Here is an 18,405-nt window from a genome sequence, read left to right as displayed (position 1 = left end):
ATTAGTGATACTGACCATCTTTTAATGGGTTTATTTGTTATTTGTATATCTTCTTTGGAGAAATGTCTATTCAATTCATTTGCCCACTCTTCAATTTATCATTTTTTTATTGTTGGGTTGTAGGTGTTTTTTTAATATATTCTGGATACAAGTCCCTTATTACATATATGATTTGGAAATATTTTCTACCATTCTGTAGCTTGTCTTTTCACTTTCTTGATGGTGATCTTTGAAGCAGAAAAGTTTTTAATTTTGATACAATCCAATTTATCTATTTTTCCTCTTTAGTCACTTGTGCTTTTTTGGTGTTATATCTAAGAAGGTTCTGCTTAACTCAGAGTCACAAAGATTTGCTCTGATGTTTTCTTCCAAGAATTTTATAGTTTTAGTTCTTACCTTTAGGTTTTGTGATCCATTTTGAATTATTCTCTGTGTATAATGTGAGGTACCTTTAGGTCTGTGATCCATTTTGAATTATTCTCTGTGTATAATGTGAGGAAGGGATCCAAATTTATTCTTTGGATGTGAATATCCAGTGGTCCCAGCACCTCTTACTGAAAAGATTATCCCCATTGAATTATCTTGGCATCCTTGTCAAAAATCATCTGACTGTAAGAGTGAGGATTTATTTCTACTCTTTTGATCTGTTTCACTGATCTTTGTCTGGCCTTATGCTGAAACCACATTGTCTTGATTACTGTAGCTTTGTAGTAAGTTTTGAATTCAGAAATTGTGAGTCCTCCAACTTTGTTCTTTTCCAAGGTTATTTCAAATTTTCTGTTTCTTCTTTTTTTTTTTTTTTTTTTTTTTTGTGGTACGCGGGCCTCACGCTGTTGTGGCCTCTCCCGTTGCGGAGCACAGGCTCCGGACGCGCAGGCTCAGCGGCCATGGCTCACGGGCCCAGCCGCTCCGCGGCATGTGGGATCCTCCCAGACCGGGGCGCGAACCCGGTTCCCCTGCATCGGCAGGCGGACGCGCAACCACTGCGCCACCAGGGAAGCCCTACTGTTTCTTCTTGAGTCAGTTTTGTAGTTTATGTCTTTTCAGAAATTTGTCCAGTTCATCTAAATCACATAATTTTTTGCCACAGTTGTTCATAGTATTCCTTTAAAACTTTATTTCTCTAAAGTTGATAATGATGCCCCCTCTTTCATTCTTGATTTTAGTAACTTGAGTCTTCTCCCTTTGTTTCTTGATCAATCTGGCTAAAGATTTGTTGATTTTGTTGATCTTTTCAAAGTACCAAATTGTGATATCTTTTATTTTCTCTATTTTTTCCTATTCTTTATATCATTAATTTCGTCTCTAATACTTATTTCTTCTGCTTGCCTTAGCTTTATCCATAATATTTAAAATGTAGTGTTTTCTAAATTATTTTCCACAGGACCAAGAATAACATTTGGTGAAGAAAAAGGATTTTTTTTTTATCAAATAGTTTGGGGAAGCACTGAATTTAATCATATTAAAGCATTTCTATTTTTGTTTTTAACTATAGAGCTTCCCAGAAACTCTGCTACTTTTACTAATATTGTGGATTTCCAAGAGGGACTTCAGCATTCAGAATCTTCAATATATAGAGAGTTATTCAATGAGGAAAGTTTTTTTTGTAAGGTAGCTTTGGATTCTGGGATTTTGTGAAACTCTAAAGTTTCCTGAAGTTTTACCATGCACAGAGACTTTACATGGCTAATATGTAGACTGACCATATAATTTATCATCCAAACCAGCACACTTTTGAGACCAATGGGTGTGGCTGCAAATAATTATGATAGAACAACAGGTGTAAAACCTAAACAATCCTGGGTTTTGAACCTGGACAGATGGCCTCACAACAGAGCCAGACAACCTGTGTTTGACCTCAGGTCCATCATATCCAGTTGTGTGACCTCAGGCGAGTTGCTCAACCTCTGTCTGCTTTTGTTGTCTCATCTATAAAATGGGGGAAATTATAGTAGTACTTCCTTTGAGTTAATGCATATAAAGAACAGCTTAGTGAGGAGTCTAAAATTAGCCACTATCATCATCATCACCATCACCATATATCATTTGGATCTAATAGATACAGCCGAGATAGGGACACCGTCTTGTTTCATTGTTATATCTCCAGCACCTGGAACAGTGTGTGTGTGTGTGTGTGTGTGTGTGTGTGTGTGTGTGTGTGTGTGGTATTGTACATTGCAGGTGCTTAGTAAATTTTTTTTTTTTTTTTTTTTTTTTTGCGGTACGCGGGCCTCTCACTGTTGTGGCCTCTCCCGTTGCGGAGCACAGGGTCCGGACGCTCAGGCTCAGCGGCCATGGCTCACGGGCCTAGCTGCTCCGCGGCATGTGGGATCCTCCCGGACCAGGGCACGAACCCATGTCCCCTGCATCGGCAGGCGGACTCTCAACAACTGCGCCACCAGGGAAGCCTGTAAATATTTCTTGGAAGAATTCATGCCAGTGAATGAATGAATGAATGAATGAAATATGAGTGCAGTAGGGCTATAGTTTAAGCATGGATGGCAATACCGAATGGTGGCAAGGATGTGGAGCAAGAGGAACTCTCATTCATTGCTGGTGGGAATTTAAAATGCCACTTTGAAAGACAGTGTGGCAGTTTCTTACAAACTAAACCTACTCTTACCATACAATCCAGCAATCATACACTGTGCTATTTTCTCAAATGAATTGAAAACTTATGTCTACAGAAAAATCTAACATGGATGTTTATAGCAGCTTTATTCATAATTGCCAAAAACTTGGAAGCAACCAAGGTGTCCTTCAGCAGGCGAATGGATAAATAAACTCTGGTACATCCAGACAATGGCTCTATGGCTCTGTAAAGAGCACCAACGACATATCTGGCACGGTTCTGAGCTTTTAAAAACATAAACTCATTTAACTCTCACAACAACTCCTTGAGGTCGGTACTATTATTATCCCCATTTACAGATGAGGAAACTGAGGCACAGAGAGGCAAAGTCAGTAGCCCAAAACTCAATCAGCTAACAGAGATCAGAGCTAGGTTGTGAACCCAAGCAGCCTGGCTCCAAGGCCCAGGCTCTTGATTGCTATGTATTCTCCGTCCTGTGTGCACAGTGCTTTACAGTTTGCAAAATGCTGTCAGGCATGCACTATCTCATTTAAGCCTAACAACAACCATTAGAGGTAGGTAGGGCAGCTATTATTATCCCTATTGGGAGTGGCAATGAGGGGATAGCAAATGAGGAAACTGAAGCCCTGAAAAGACTGGTGATTTGCCCAAAGTCACATGATACACAGAATAGGACCTAGAGGCAGATGGGCTGGGTTCAAACCCCAGCACTGTTATTGACTGTCCACATGACCATGATCAAGTTAAAGCGTACCTCTGTGCCTCAGTTTCCCCATCTTTCTTAGCATTCTTATGAGGATTAAGGGAATTAATACACAGAAAGCACTTAGAAGGGTGCCTGGAACCTGGGCTGGGATTAGAGTGAGGCAAGTGAGGAACTTGCTTTGGAGCAAACTTTAAGGGGGCACCAAAAAACTCGGTGATTAAGATAAATGATCTTTGTAATACCATATTTTTTTAAAATCAGAATGAATATAAAAAATCCATGATGGCGGGCATCCATGATGGCGGGCTTCCCTGGTGGCGCAGTGGTTGCGCGTCCGCCTGCCCATGCAGGGGAACCGGGTTTGCGCCCCGGTCCGGGAGGATCCCACATGCCGCGGAGCGGCTGGGCCCGTGAGCCATGGCCGCTGAGCCTGCGCGTCCAGAGCCTGTGCTCCGCAACGGGAGAGGCCACAACAAAGGGAGGCCCGCATACCAAAAAAAAAAAAAATCCATGATGGATAAAAATATCCAACATGTTAAATAGACAGGAGCAGTACTACAGACTTTGCCTCTTGTCTCAGGCTCCACTAGGGCTCCACATGGCACTGTTACTGATCCTGTCCTTATAGAAAATGTTGGTATTTTGTTCATTATGGACTTTTCGTATTCATTTTGATTTTTGTAAATACTGCATTATAAATATCATTTCTCCCAGTCATGGAGGTTTTTTGGCACCCCCTTAAATTTTGCCTGGCTTGCTTCCACCTACCTAGCCCCAGGCTTGTTTTGCATAGAGGAAGAATCCATTGCACATTTGCCATTGTTATTGCTACTGATTGCTAACTCTGCACCAGGAATTGTTGTGAAGAGTTTTATAAATATCTATCAGCTCAACAAGAAGAATAAAAACCAGAAACAAAGTTGAAAACCAAGGGACAGGATGGGAGAAAATATCTGTAGCTTATACAAGCAAAAGATTAGTGCCAAAACTATATCAGGAACTCCTACAAATTCAAGATAGGGGAAGAGGATTAAGAGGTACAAACTACTAGGTATAAAATAAATAAGATGCAAGGATGTCGTGTACAGCACAGGGAATATAGTCAATATTTTAGAATAACTTTACATGGAATATCATCTATAAAAATATTGAATCACTATGTTGTACACCTGAAGCTAATATACTATTGTAAATCAACTGTGCTTCGATATAAATAAATAAATAAATAAGCAAATAAATAAATACCTTAAAAAAAAAGAACTCCTACAAATTAATTTTTTTTTTTTTTTTTTTTGTCTGCATTGGGTCTTTGTTGCTGCGCGCGGGCTTTCTCTAGTTGCCGCAAGCGGGGGCTACTCTTCGTTGCGGTGCGCGGGCTTCTCATTGCAGCGGCGTATGGGCTTCAGTAGTTGTGGCGCACGGGCTTAGTTGCTCCGCGGCGTGTGGGCATGTAGGATCTTCCCAGACCAGGGCACGAACCTGTGTCCCCTGCATTGGCAGGTGGATTCTTAACCACTGCGCCACCAGGGAAGTCCCACAGATTAAATTTTTTAAAGGACAAATGACCCAATACAACAGCAGGCAAAGGAGAGAAACAAGCAATTCATTGAAAAGGGAAAACAGATGATCATCAAATATATGAAAAACTTCAATCTCACTAGTTATGAAATACAAATTTTGAAATTGGTGTTATCAAGCATTGGCAAGGATATAAGGACATGGAATTATAAACTGATAGCAGCCTCTTTGGAGGGAAATTTGGCATATCTAGTAAATTAAAATTACACACCCTCTTGCTGAGCTATTCCACTTCTTTTTACCCCAGGGAAAAACATACCCACGTGTGCAAGGATGTTTATTGAGACTTTGGTCATATCGGCGATAAATTGGAAACACCCTAAATGTTCTTCAGGAAGAGAGCTGATTTTAAAAAAAACAAAAAAACATAATATGGCCAGCAACACCACTCCTACTGGGGGGCCCAGGTCTATGGCAGCATCTCCTATCACCAGCCCTGATCTACAGAAGCCAGCTCCCCTGAGCTTTCCACCCCAGATCTCTCTTGTGCAGATAAGTGGAGAATTCCCTGGGCCCATTTGCAGAACAGACTGGCAGGGCGGGGTTTTAGTGTCCTCACTCTTACAAACTTGCCTTTCTGGGTCTTGGCTCCCTTCCTGCATGGTCTGCTGGGGCAGTCCTGGCACTTCTACCACACACAATTTTTCAAGCTGCCCTCCTGGGAGCATATGAGCATCATCCATCTCCTGGGGATGTGCCAAGGTGTTAAATCACAGGAAAATACTCACAAATGGTAAACTCACTCATATGCAGTATCATGTTATCTCCCTACACTCCGCCCCTTGATCCAGCGCCCTCTGGACCCAGTCCATCCACACTCTCCTGACTCTGGTTGGTACACGTGAAACTGATTGTGCAGCCCCTTCAGTGTCTAATCCCCCTCCTCCCTTAGCAGCCCAGAACATCCCCAAGTCGGGCTGTGCTGCAATGTGGCTCTTGGAGATGGGGGTGGATGCTGTTGGTTGGACCTCCTTGTCTAGAAGTGTTCAAGAGAGTTTGGAAGTGTCCTCGGCAAGATGGTGTCAACTCCAGCCTCTGCAATCACACAGCCCTGGGTTCAAGGTCAGGAGCTCAGCACTTCCCAGTTGTGTGGAAATTCACTCATCCTCTGTGAGCCTCTGTCTCCCCATCTGTGAAGGGCAGGGAGTAGCACCGGCCTCAATGGGTCGTTGTAAAGATTAAGTGAGATAACACCTGAATAGCTCCCCACAGAGTGCCTGTCTGGCTGGGCTAAGACACTTAGATGGGCCCTTCCAAACTTGAGATTCTATAAATAGGCAGACATGCTTCCCAGAAACCAGTGGGGAATTGAAAGCAGTGTCAGGCATTGGGGGAGGGGAAGAAAGGGACTTGAGGGAGAAAAGGAAACACACACTGGGTTCCGCTGCAGCTGTGGTGCGTGGTTGGGGTTCTCTCCAGATACTTCTCTGTTGTGGGTACCGTCCTGTGCATTGAGGGATTAGTAACACCCCTGGCCTCTACCCACTAGATGCCAGTAGCACTCCCACCCCACTTTGTGACAACCTCGTATCCCCTGGGGAGCAAAGTAATCCCTGGTTGAGAACCACTGCTGCAAAATGAATTAAGCCTCCCAGTAAAACCGGGATAATAACATGCTAATACCTGCCTTGTATGGCAGCGGTACAGATTGTGGTTATTATGATGTGTTTATTGAGCACTTACTACATGCCAATGTCTGTGCTGATGCTTGGCATTACTCAGCTCACCTAATCCTCAAGCCCATCCTACTTGCCACTGCTATCCTTATTCTCACTGTACAGATGAAGCAACTACAAACCTCTCTCTTTTCTTCAAATCCAAATTCAACCAGCGCCTCCCAAAGGCCTGTTATGTGCCAGGACCCGGGGAGGTATTGTACCTGTAATGACCTCACTGGTTTCTGGGTGGATTCTGCCAAATGGGAGGCAGTGGCTGGAGGTTGGAGGGTGAAAGGAAGGGAAGATCCAGAGCATTTTTCTCCTCTCTCCACCTCCAACAGCATCTTCAGCAGCTGCTGCGTCTCCAGCTCCTGCCTTACAGCCCCTCCCTCATGGGTCCTGGTTCCCGCCTGCCTGTCAAAGCTTCCAGCAGGTGGCCCAGGCTCCCACACCACCGTTAACGCCAACTCCTGTCTTTTCTCTCCCTCTACAAGGGTGGCAGCCTCTTCCTGCTATGGTTAATCACCGGGCTGCCTAATACGCCCTGTTTGGCTTCTCAGCTCTTCCATCACCCACATGACCAATTCCCTGTATTATATTCCCTCAGTTTGAATACCTAGAGGTGTTTCTGCTTCTCTGATTGGACTCTGACTGCTACATACAGGATCTGGTTTCCTTCCATGCTCTTAGATCAGAATGATGAGCTCTTGGAAACACACGGAGCATACCTCCTGAATACAAGAATAAATGTGTTTGATAAATGTATTAGTCAGGACTCTTGATTGCAAGTGACAGAAAACCTAACCCCAAATGGTTTAAGCAGCAAAAGGGAATTTATCAGCTTATGTAACTGAAAAGTCCTGAGGACGTACTGATTTCAAGCACAGTTTGAACCAGGGACCCCAATGCTAGCGTCAGCATGAACGTGGATGTTTACAGCAGTGAGAAAGGCCCATATAAACTGTAAACTGCTGTGGAAAAGGCTATGAGTAGTATCCCAGTGGCTTTTTCTCCCCTTCTTCCTGAGTTAGGCACGGGGCTGTCTGGAGTCAGACATTTCCACAAAACAAGTGATTTGGTGATCTACATAAAATGGTCTCCTTTTTATATTGCTAAGTAAAGACTTTAAGATAAAAGAAAATTAAAGAATTCTTTTCATCATTACTTCACAAAGAACATTTTAACCACTGCTACCCGCCAAAAAGGGAAAGAGATTAAACTATTAGAATAAACAGCAGTTGCTTAAGTTTATAAAATTTTCACTACATTGTTGTTTTCCCCAAAGTACCATGAACTGGTTAAAAGAAAAAAGAACAAAAACAAACCAAAAAAACCCTCCTCATTGTCTAGCCAGGTTGTGTGTGTGTGTGTGTGTGTGTGTGTGCGCGCACGCGCACGTAGCAGGGGGATATTGGGTACCCCAGCTCTGGAAAATTCTGAGATTCGTAAAAAGTGGTTCTTGCCCTAAGGAGCTTCAGGTTCCAAGAAGAGGGGGAAAAAAAAAAAAACAGGATAATTGCTTTAATCGAGGCACAAGCAACAAGAGAACCCAGAGAGAGAGATTAGTCCTGACTGTGGGAAAACCAGGTGGGGAGCAGAGATCTGAGTGGGCTGAGATGAATTCTATGAGCCCATAAGTCTGGGAGATAATTTTTACCAGACCAAAGAGAATCTGCAATTCCTAGAGTCTTGGTACCTTTAGGAGCAGAGATTCTATCGCCAAATAATCTCTTCCAGTTGGGGCATTAGTGAAAACAGTGGGTGGGTTTGGTCCCCTCTCCTCCTGGGCCCCAGAGGCTCTGAGAACCATCACCTCTGATAAGATCCAGCTTGGAATTTAGCCTTAAAGTGCCTGCCAGTGCAGGTTTGAGAGGGAAGCAGCAGCCCCCAGGAGGGTCAGGAGATATATGGGGTCCTCGCACCATCATGAAGGACAATAAGGTACCTGGGACAGCAGATGTCAGAGGACTGGGATCCGTGAGACTCTGAGACCCTGCGGCCCCCCAACTCGTTAAAACCCCTTGGCGAATTCGGGGGCATACCGGGCAGTTGTAGCTGAACTCATTATGAGGAGGAATTATCCTCTTAGCTTTCCAGTCCCACAGCTCACTGCTGGAAGCACAGAAATTAGAAAAGGCAACAAAAGAGAAGGTCATAGATGGCGGGGGTGTGGGTGGGGGCTCATGGGGAGTATCAGGCAGAAGTGTCAGCGAATCAGAATCAAACCTGACTGATTTTCATGCAAGACTAACAATGAAAATAAATAAGGAAAAGTCCCCAGACTTTGTAAGATGGGCTCATGGAAAATTGTGGTGAGAGAGATTTTTTCTGATTAGCTCTGGGGAATAAAATAAGCCGGTACCACACTCACACATGACATAGCTATTAGATGTTCTTCTGGTGCCAAGGTAGCGCATGAGAATGATTCTAAGGCAAGAGGAGGAAACCAAAACCGTTTTCCCTCCTTTTTTTCAGGGGGGTGGAAAATAGGACCAGGTGGTTAGTCTAATCAGAACTGACAGAACATTGGCGCCCTCTGATGGCCAATATATAAATTGCATGAAGGTTGAGGATGGAGGAGGGGTGGAGGGTCTTCTTTCCCTTTTATGAAAAGAGAAATGTTAGCTATACTAAGACGTTTCAGAGAGGCTGGCATTGCTTAAGAGGAATGTCCATTGGAAGGGGTACTCTTGGAGTTGGAGTCTATAACACCCTTCTCCTTCTGAAGCCACCTTTTCCTGCGTTCCATGGCTTGGTAAATGGCCTCACCACCAGTCTGGTTCCCCAAATAAGAAACCGGGGGGTCGTCCTAGACACCCTACTCTCCCTCATTCTCAGATTCAGGTAGTTCCTGAGGCCTGATCGTGTAACCTTCTAAACTGGTCTTTTATTTTTATTTTTTTTGCGGTACGCGGGCCTCTCACTGTTGTGGCCTCTCCCGTTGCGGAGCACAGGCTCCGGACGCGCTGGCTCAGCGGCCATGGCTCACGGGCCCAGCCTTTCCGCGGCATGTGGGATCTTCCCGGACCGGAGCATGAACCCGTGACCCCTGCATCGGCAGGCGGACTCTCAACCACTGCGCCACCAGGGAAGCCCTAAACTGGTCTTTTATCTGCCTGCTTTTCACCACCTCTCCTGCTGCGGCTCTGGTCCAGGCCAGCAACCCCTGTCAGCTAGAAAACAGCAGAAGTTTTCCGTTTTGAGTATTCTCTCTTAGACCCATTCTAGCAGGGTGATCTTTCCCTTTGTCATCAAATTATTTTTGATTAAATAACTGTTCTGGTTACCGAGCTACAGATCAAATCACCTCAAAACTTAGTGGCTTAAAACAATAATCGGTACCTCTCACTGTTTCTGTGGGTCAGGAATTCTGCAAGGGTGTGGTTTGGCAGTTCTGGCTGGAAGTTTCTTCTGTGATTGCAGTGTGGCAAGGACTGCAATGACTGGAACTGGGACAGTGGGAGCCAGAGCGGTTGGGGGTTGGAGGGGCTCAGCATCTTCCTATCTCCACCTGGGCTCTCCACGTGGGCTGCTTGGGCTTCCTCACAGCATGGTGGACTCAGGGCAGTGTGCCTGATTAAACGGCAACTCAGGGCTCAGGCACAAGCGTTCCCACAAGCAAAGAGGAAATGGAACCACTATTTATGATCTAGCCTCAAAAATACATAACATCACTTCTTCCCTACTCTATTAGTTGATATAGTCTCAAAAGCCCACCCGGTTTCAAGGGCTGGGGACATAGATCTCACCTCTCAATGGGAGGAGTGTCAAAGAATTTGTGGACATATGTTAAACCTGCCACAAGAATTAATACTTGGTAAAAATTTAAAATATGATACAGATAAGGCTTTAACCAACACCCCCCCCACACATTAGTTTATGTGTTTATTATCTGTTTCTCCACATTAGAAATTAAGCTCGATGAGGGTAAGGACTTGGGCATTTTGTTCACTGCAGTGTTCCCAGTGCCTAGAACAGGGTTCGAGAACCACAGGGTGATAGGACAGAAGGAAATATCTGTCGCTCTCCTCTGCCTAGATTAGGCCAAAGCATCCTCCACCATCCAGCTCCCTCCCTCCTCTGTGGCTCTCCCAAACTCCTGACCCAAGTCACTTAGTTGTATACTAAGTTGCCACATCTTAAAACACAGCGCCCTATAGAGTTGAGCTCAGCTGTGGGAGCCTGGTAGCCTGGATTCAAATCCCAGCGCTAATGTGAACCTGTGTGTGACCTTGGACAAGAAACCTCATAAAGCCTCAGTTTCCTCTTCTGTAAAAAGGAGGTACTATTACTACTTATCTCCTGGTGTAGTGTTGAGTTAATTTAAGAAAAGCGCTTAGGGGGCTTCCCTCGTGACGCAGTGGTTAAGAATCCACCTTATGGATTAAGTGGTTAAGAATCCACCAATGCAGGGGACACAGGTTCGAGCCCTAGTCTGGGAAGATCTCACATGCCCAGAGCAACTAAGCCCGTGCACCACAACTACGGAGCCTGTGCTCTAGAGCCCGCGAGTCACAAGTACTGAAGCCTGCGTGCCACAACTACTGAGCCCGAGTGCCTAGAGCCCGTGCTCTGCAACAAGAGAAGCCACCGCAACAAGAAGCCCATGCACTGCAACAAAGAGTAGCCCCCGCTCCCCACAACTAGAGAAAGCCCATGTGCAGCAACGAAGACCCAAGGCAGCCAAAAATAATAAAATTTTTTTTAAAAAGAAAAGCACTTAGGGACTTCCCTGGCGGTCCAGTGGTTAAGACTCTGTGCTTCCACTGCAGGGGGCGTAGGTTCAATCCCTGGGGAAGATCCCACATGCCGCTAGGTGAGGCCAAAAAAAAAAAGCACTTAGAACAGTGTGGCCTGGGGGAAGTACCATGTGTGTTATCCACTATTAGCTCTCATATTTCTGCATTGTTAGTTATTTTTCCAGTATATTTTCTTTATTTTTAAGACAGCTTTGTTGAGCTTTAATTCACAGATCATACAATTTACCCATCTAAGGTATACAATGGTTTTTAGTGTATTCACAGACTTGTGAAACCATTACCACAATCTAATTTCAGAACGTTTTCATCACCCTCCAAAGAAACTCTGTACCCATTAGCAGTCATTTCTCATCCCCCTCTCTCCCCAGGGCCTGAAAACCCCTAATCTACACTCTGTGTCTGTGAATCCGCCTATATCCATGATATTTATTTTCTTGTATTGTTTCACCCTTGACTGTGTCTTTTTTTCCAACCCCAATTATAATAAAGCAGAAGATCCAGAGACCCTGTCTTCTTCTCTTTTTTGTCCCATCCTGAACTTCAAACTGTTCTTCACCCAGTGGGTATCTACTGATAAAGTAATAAACTGGTCCTTTGAGTGAGAACAAATACAGAGCACCTACTATGTGCCAGGTAATGTGCTAGGTGCTTTATATATACATTGACTTATATTATCCTCACACAAACCCACGACGCAGGCACTGTTATTATCCCCATTTTACTGATAAAGAAACTGAGACACAAGAGAGTGAGTCACTTGCCCAGAGTGACACAGCCAGCAAGTAGGCAAAGTCAGAATTCCAACCCAGGGACTTCCCTGGTGGCGCAGTGGTTAATAATCCACCTGCCAATGCAGGGCACACGGGTTCGAGCCCTGGTCTGGGAAGATTCCACATGCCGCAGAGCAACTAAGTCCATGCACCACAGCTGCTGAGCCCGGGTGCTGCATCTACTGAAGCCTGCACACCTAGAGCCTGTGCTCCGCAATAAGAGAAGCCACTGCAATGAGAAGCCCGCTCGCTGCAACTAGAGAAAGCCGGTGTGTAGCGATGAAGACCCAACGCAGCCAAAAATTTTTAAAAAAAATTTTTTAATTAAAAAAAATAAAGAATTCCAACCCAGACCATTCGTATCTGGAGTCTGCACTCTTTACCACTGCATCATACTTTCTCTTTTGAGGTCCTTTCACCTGGAAGGGCCATCCTTGTCCTTCTGATTTATCTAAAGATTACCTGTGGGTATACATGTGCCATGCTTTTGGCCACTCTGTGTATATTTGGGGGATTTCCCACCTCAAGAGTGGAAGGCAGAGACAGACATGATCTCCAGCCTCCCTTGCAGCAAAGGGGCTGGCACGTGGCCTTGGCTCTGCTAATCAGCCACACCCACACCAGCCTTCAATTTGGAGGTAAGTGACTTGAAGAAGGCCCACCTAAAATCCATCGGGTAAGAGTAGCAGAGAGGCCTACAGCTTGCAGAAGTGGGGGTCCTGGAAATGGCATCCCATACCTAGCCTTGGCCATGGAGCCTGTACTCGGGATGGTAGCAGTGGATCTTTCTGGTTAGCCCAGCAGTGAAATATAGACATTGCATCCAGCTGCAAAGCCTCCAAACCTGATTTTCTGGCCCTCCCAGAGTTTCTATCAGCTTCCTTGGTATATTTTAATAAAACACTTTTCTGCTTAAATTATCTGGAGTGAATGCTGTTGTTCACAATTCAGAACCTTGTCTGATACACTCACTGTCTAGGTATTAGTTTCTTCCTGCTGCTGTAACAAATTGCCACAAACTTAGTGGCAATACCAGAAATTGATCACCTCACAGTTCTGGAGTCCCACAATCTGAAATGGGTCTCCCTGGGCCAAATTCAAGGTGTCAGCAGGGCTGTGTTCCTTTCTGGAGGCTCTAGGGGAGAATCTGTTTTCTTGCCTGCTCCAAATTCTAGAGGCGGCCCACCTCCCTCGGCTTGTGGTCCTCTTCCATCCTCAAAGCCAGCAAGGGCATCACTCCGACCTCTGCTTCTGTCATCACAACTCCCTTCTCTGGCTCTGACTCTTCTGCCTCCCTCTTTCACTTATAAGGACACTTGGGATTATATTCAGCCCACACAGACAATCCAGAATAGTCTTCCCATCTGAAGATCCTCAATTTATACAACTGAAACTAACACAACATTGTTAATCAACTATACTCCAGTATTAAATAAAAACTAAAAAAAAAAATCCTCAGTTTAATCCCATCTGTAAAGTCCCTTTGGCCATGTAAGGTTATATTCACAGGTTCTGGAGATTAGCATGTGGGTGGGTATCTTGGGAGAGTTACTGGTCTGCCTACTACCGTTGGGTTCCCCAGAAACTCATTCATGCTGAGATAAGGATTTGGATGCACATGGTTTATTTGGGAAGCATCAGTAGGAGAGAGGGGAAGTGAGACAGGGGAGGGGAGGAAGCCACAACAGGGTGTGTGGCCAGAGTTGTCTCTTCATCACCCTGGGGGTAGCTCTCCACAGGGTGTCAACCCGCTGGCATTTCTGGTGTGCCCTAGGCTCAGCCAAGCACACATCTGGGTCCAGGGAGAGCGCTCAGGCCAAGGGTCTGGCATATTTGAAAACAAAAAATACCAAAACAGCATGTAGCAGACCCTGTCAGTGCTCCAGACATTTGCCCTGGGTACTCACTTCTCCTGGCTGCAGGAGGCTGCTTTGCATAAGCCATGGGGCTTGGCCAGCCTGTGAGCAGGACACAGTGTCAGGGCTGATGCCCCCAGAAGCAGCCCGTAGTCAATGATGGGTGAGAAGTTGGTGAATGGATACACTTGCTCCCCCATCCCTTGGCTGGGATAACTCTGAGACATGCCTACACTGGCTCCCAGAATTCTCCGATGGGATGGAACCCCAGATGCCCTCAGTGATGACGGGCTTGATAGCACACCTGTGTTGGCTGCATCCCCAATCCTCTGCTGCTGTGTCCTGGGATCACCTCCCCAAACACACTTGAATCCTTGTCTTGGGGTCTTCTTCTCAGGGAGCCCAAACCAAGATCCAGGGACAAACAAACAACAAAACCCCACAACTGTGGTGTCTTAAATATTTACATTGGGCAAATGAACACTTTTTTAGTGCAGCTGGACACATGGACACAAACAAGCAGCATACAATTGCCGTATACATAACCTCCTCTGGAGACAATATTGAAAATCTACATTTGAGGCTTTTCCTAAATATGAGGCCCCAACCAAATGGTGCTTCTGCCTCGAGCCCCCTCCCCAGCCGTGCTGACAGGCATCGAGGAGGCTGCACTTGAGCTTGGCCTTAAAGTAAACATGGAAAATAAATTTGTTTCCAGGGGAGCAGTGACACACAGAGGCACTGTGGGAGCGGGGAGGTCGGGGGTGGTCATCCAGGACGGCTGGGCTTATAAAGAGGCTGTGTATCGTGGGAAGAAGCCAGACTGGCAGCTGGAAAGGCAGACTGCAGGCACAGCCACGAGGGCCTTAAATGACTGGTGCTTGTTACCAAGTCAAGACATTACTCAGAGGAAAGCAGGAGTCAAAGCAGACAGTGTGGGCTGCCAACTTTATCCGTTAGGACTAGGTTCAGCTGCAAGAGATAGGGAACTGAAAATAAAAGGTGCTTATTCTATCTCATGTAAAAGTCAATGGGTCAGCACCCCAGAGTTGGCATGGCGACTCTCCAGAGTGTCAGGGACTCAGGCGCCTTCCCTCTTGTTGTTCTGCTGAGAAAAACTTCTATCCCAAAGATGGCCTCCTGGGTGCAACGTGGCTGCTGGACAAAGTGGGCTGGGAGGAGGATGGCTAAATAGAACGCAACGTATCTCATTAAATTTAAGTTTCAGGTGGACAGCGAATTCTTCTAAAAATATAACTATGTCCAAATTATTGCATGGGACCTACTTATACTAAAAAAAAAAAGATTTCTTGTTTAGCTGACATTCAAAGTAACAGCTGTAGCAAATGACCCCAAACTCAGTGGCTTAAAGCAACACAAATTTAGGCTCTCACACTTTTGGAGGTCAGAAGTGTAAAATGGATCAGCAGGGTGGTGTTCCTTGTGAGGCACTCAGGGCACTTGTTTCTCTGCCTTTTCCAGCTTCTAGAGGCTTGCGTGCCTCGGCTTGTGGCTCCACAATCACTCCAACCTCTGCTTCCGTCAACACATCTCCTCCTGACTCTGACCCTTCTGTGTCCCCCTTATAAGGACTCTTATTGTGTTGAGCCAACAAGATAATCCAGGATAATTTCCCCATCTCAAAACCCTTAACTTAATCACATCTGCAAAGCCCCTTTGGCCCTCTAACATAACATATTTACTGCAGATGAATTAGGATGCAGATAACTTTGGAGACCATTATTACGCCATAGAAAAACAGAAGTTGTGCCCCCAAATAGCCTGCTGATTAAATGACTAAGTTCTGTGGCCCCCAATCCAGCTCCCTCCCTCCCTGCATTCATTCATTCGTTCATTCATTCGTCCCATAAGTAGTTATTGAGCATCTCCTATGTGCTCTGGGCATAGAGCTGTGAACAGAACAGACAATGTCTCCACCTTCACGGATGCACACTCTACCTCCGTTAACTATTCTGAATTGAAATTCATAGATAATGAAACCTTCCTATGCACATAATTGTTTGGAAAATATAATGACCTAATAAAGACGCAACAAAAGGAAAGCAATGTGTAATTTGCAGATTTGATTTCAGTATATAAATGTTTAGGTGCTATTACCCTAAAAGATATAATGAAGCAGTCAGCTGCTAGAACCTAAAAGTCGAATCCCCTGGATTACAACAGCTGCAAATGCAAGGGGGCCATTGGGGCAATGTGGCCTAAATGGTGGCAATGTGGTTTTGAAACAGTGAACAGCATTTGGTAACGTTCCAGACAAAATACAGTTTTCCCTTGAATTATAATCACAGTTGCATTCCGTAAAATTCAATATGCATTAAAACCACACCAAAAATGCTTTGTGTTTATATGTACGTTCTAGGTTCAGATCATTATCAATAGTTTTTTCACCTCCAGGAATGTCTAGTCCAACCAAGTGGGACATGTGTAATTCTTTGCTATCTGGGAATGTCCAGCTCTCTGCAGGATGTAGACAAGCATTCCTGCTCCCCATCATGACAATAAAAATATTTCCTCCACAAAATTTAAAAAATGTCCCTGGGGGTGGTACTGCTCTCAAGGAGAAGCAATGATTGAGCAGAACAGAGGTGCATAAGTCAAGCCCTTGATGGGAACAAAAAGGAATCCAGAATGGCCTGAGAGTCCTGACAAGGAGGAAAGGGGGAGAGAGATGAAACCAGAGAAGCTGGCCACAGTGAGATGCTTAGACTCAATTCCAAGGACAATGGAGACTGATGGGGAGTCACTGTAGGGTTTTCAGCAGGGGAATGACATGGCTTGACCTTGTCATGGGGGGATGGCTCAAAACACCTGTCAGTGGACTGCACTGCTTTCTTCTGCGTTTCACACATTCATTCATTCACTCACTAATTCATTCAACACGTGAGGACTGAGGAGTGTCTCAGTGATGTATGTATTGCTGTGTAACAAGCTACCCCCAAATGTAGTGGCTTAGTAACAATCATTTGTTGTTTTCCACGAATCTGTGGGTTAGCTGGGCAGTTCCTCTACTGGTCTCACCAGGGTTTCTCAAGCTGTTGAATTCAGCTGGTGGGTCAGCTGGGGGCTGGGCTCAGCCAGGAGTGCTGGGATAACGGGCCTCTCTCTCCATGGGCTCTTTCTTCCAGATACTCCTGCACATCTGAAGACCTCATGATGCCTGGGTTCTGGAAGAGGACAGCCTCACTTCCACCACATTTATTGGTCAAGGCAAGTCACAAGAGGGTAGAGAAACAGACTTCACTTCTTTCTTTCTTTTATTTTTGAGATAACATTTATTCATTTAAACCCGACCCTATTCCCAAAAGGCTTTAAAAAAATTTATTGAAGTATAGTTGATTTACAATGTTGTGTTAATTTCTGCTGTACAGCAAAATGATTCAGTTTTATGTATATATATATATATTCTTTTTCATATTCTTTCCATTTTGGTTTATCACGGGTTATTGAATATAGTTCCCTGTACTATATGGTAGGACCTTGCTGTTTATCCATCCTATACAGACTTCACTTCTTAGCAGGAGGAGCTGCAAAGTCTCCAGACAGCAATGGAATTTATGGCCATGAAACCTTCTACCTAGCTCCAGAACAGGCCCTGGGGATGCAGCCTGCTTCTCTGTGGCCTAAACCCTAGTCAGACAACAAACAAGTCCACAAGTGAAAAAGGTCAGAAAGTGCTGTAGGGACAGAGGGGCTAATTTAAACACAGTGATCATGGAGGGCCTCCCTGAGATGTTTGAGCTGAGACCTGAGCATCTGAGCATGTCTGTGTCAGAAGTTTCCTGAGATTCCAAAAAGACACTGCCCTTGCACTCCCAGCAGCACCATGGCTCCCTTGGGGGAGGTGGGCAGCATGAAAGGAAGGGCTCCAGTGGACAGCACATAGTGGGCCAGAATCTGTCTCCTTACCCTCCTTGGCAGGCTGTGTGACGCTGGCCATCTCTGTTTCTTCCCCTGTCTGATGCCCCCAAGTGTCCCCACCTCACACACTGCACTGGGAGGAACCACAGGTTTATGAAAATAGATGGATACACTCCAGAGGGAGGTGCACTCGGGATGGTCCTTTCTGGCAGCACCATGCACAGATGTGGCACGGGACACACAGAAGTTCACTGGACTGGATGCCAGGAGTCGGGTCTACTCCAGGGACAGGAGGGTTGTGTGGAAGGTGTGTGTCTTGCCACAGGGGTGGTGAAATCCCATTTCTGGAGAGTGTGCATGAATACACCTCCTTTTGATCTCTCTCTCTCCCGCCCTTTGCCTTCCTTTCACCTGCCCTTTCCCTCCACCCCTCCACACTCCCTTTCCTTTGCTCTCTCCCTCTCCCAGCCTGTTTCCTTGCCTTTCTCGCCTCCTCCCCCTTCACCTCCCTCCCGCACCATTTCTTTTTCCATTCTGCCTCCCTCCTCCTCCTAATTCCCCACTTCCCTTTCTTTCCCTCCCTCTCCTCCTCTTTGTTCCCCCTC

The sequence above is a fragment of the Physeter macrocephalus genome, chromosome 14, assembly GCF_002837175.3.
Source record: "Physeter macrocephalus isolate SW-GA chromosome 14, ASM283717v5, whole genome shotgun sequence".
In the NCBI taxonomy this organism is placed as follows: Eukaryota; Metazoa; Chordata; class Mammalia; order Artiodactyla; family Physeteridae; genus Physeter; species Physeter macrocephalus.
This window is presented reverse-complemented; position numbering follows the sequence as displayed.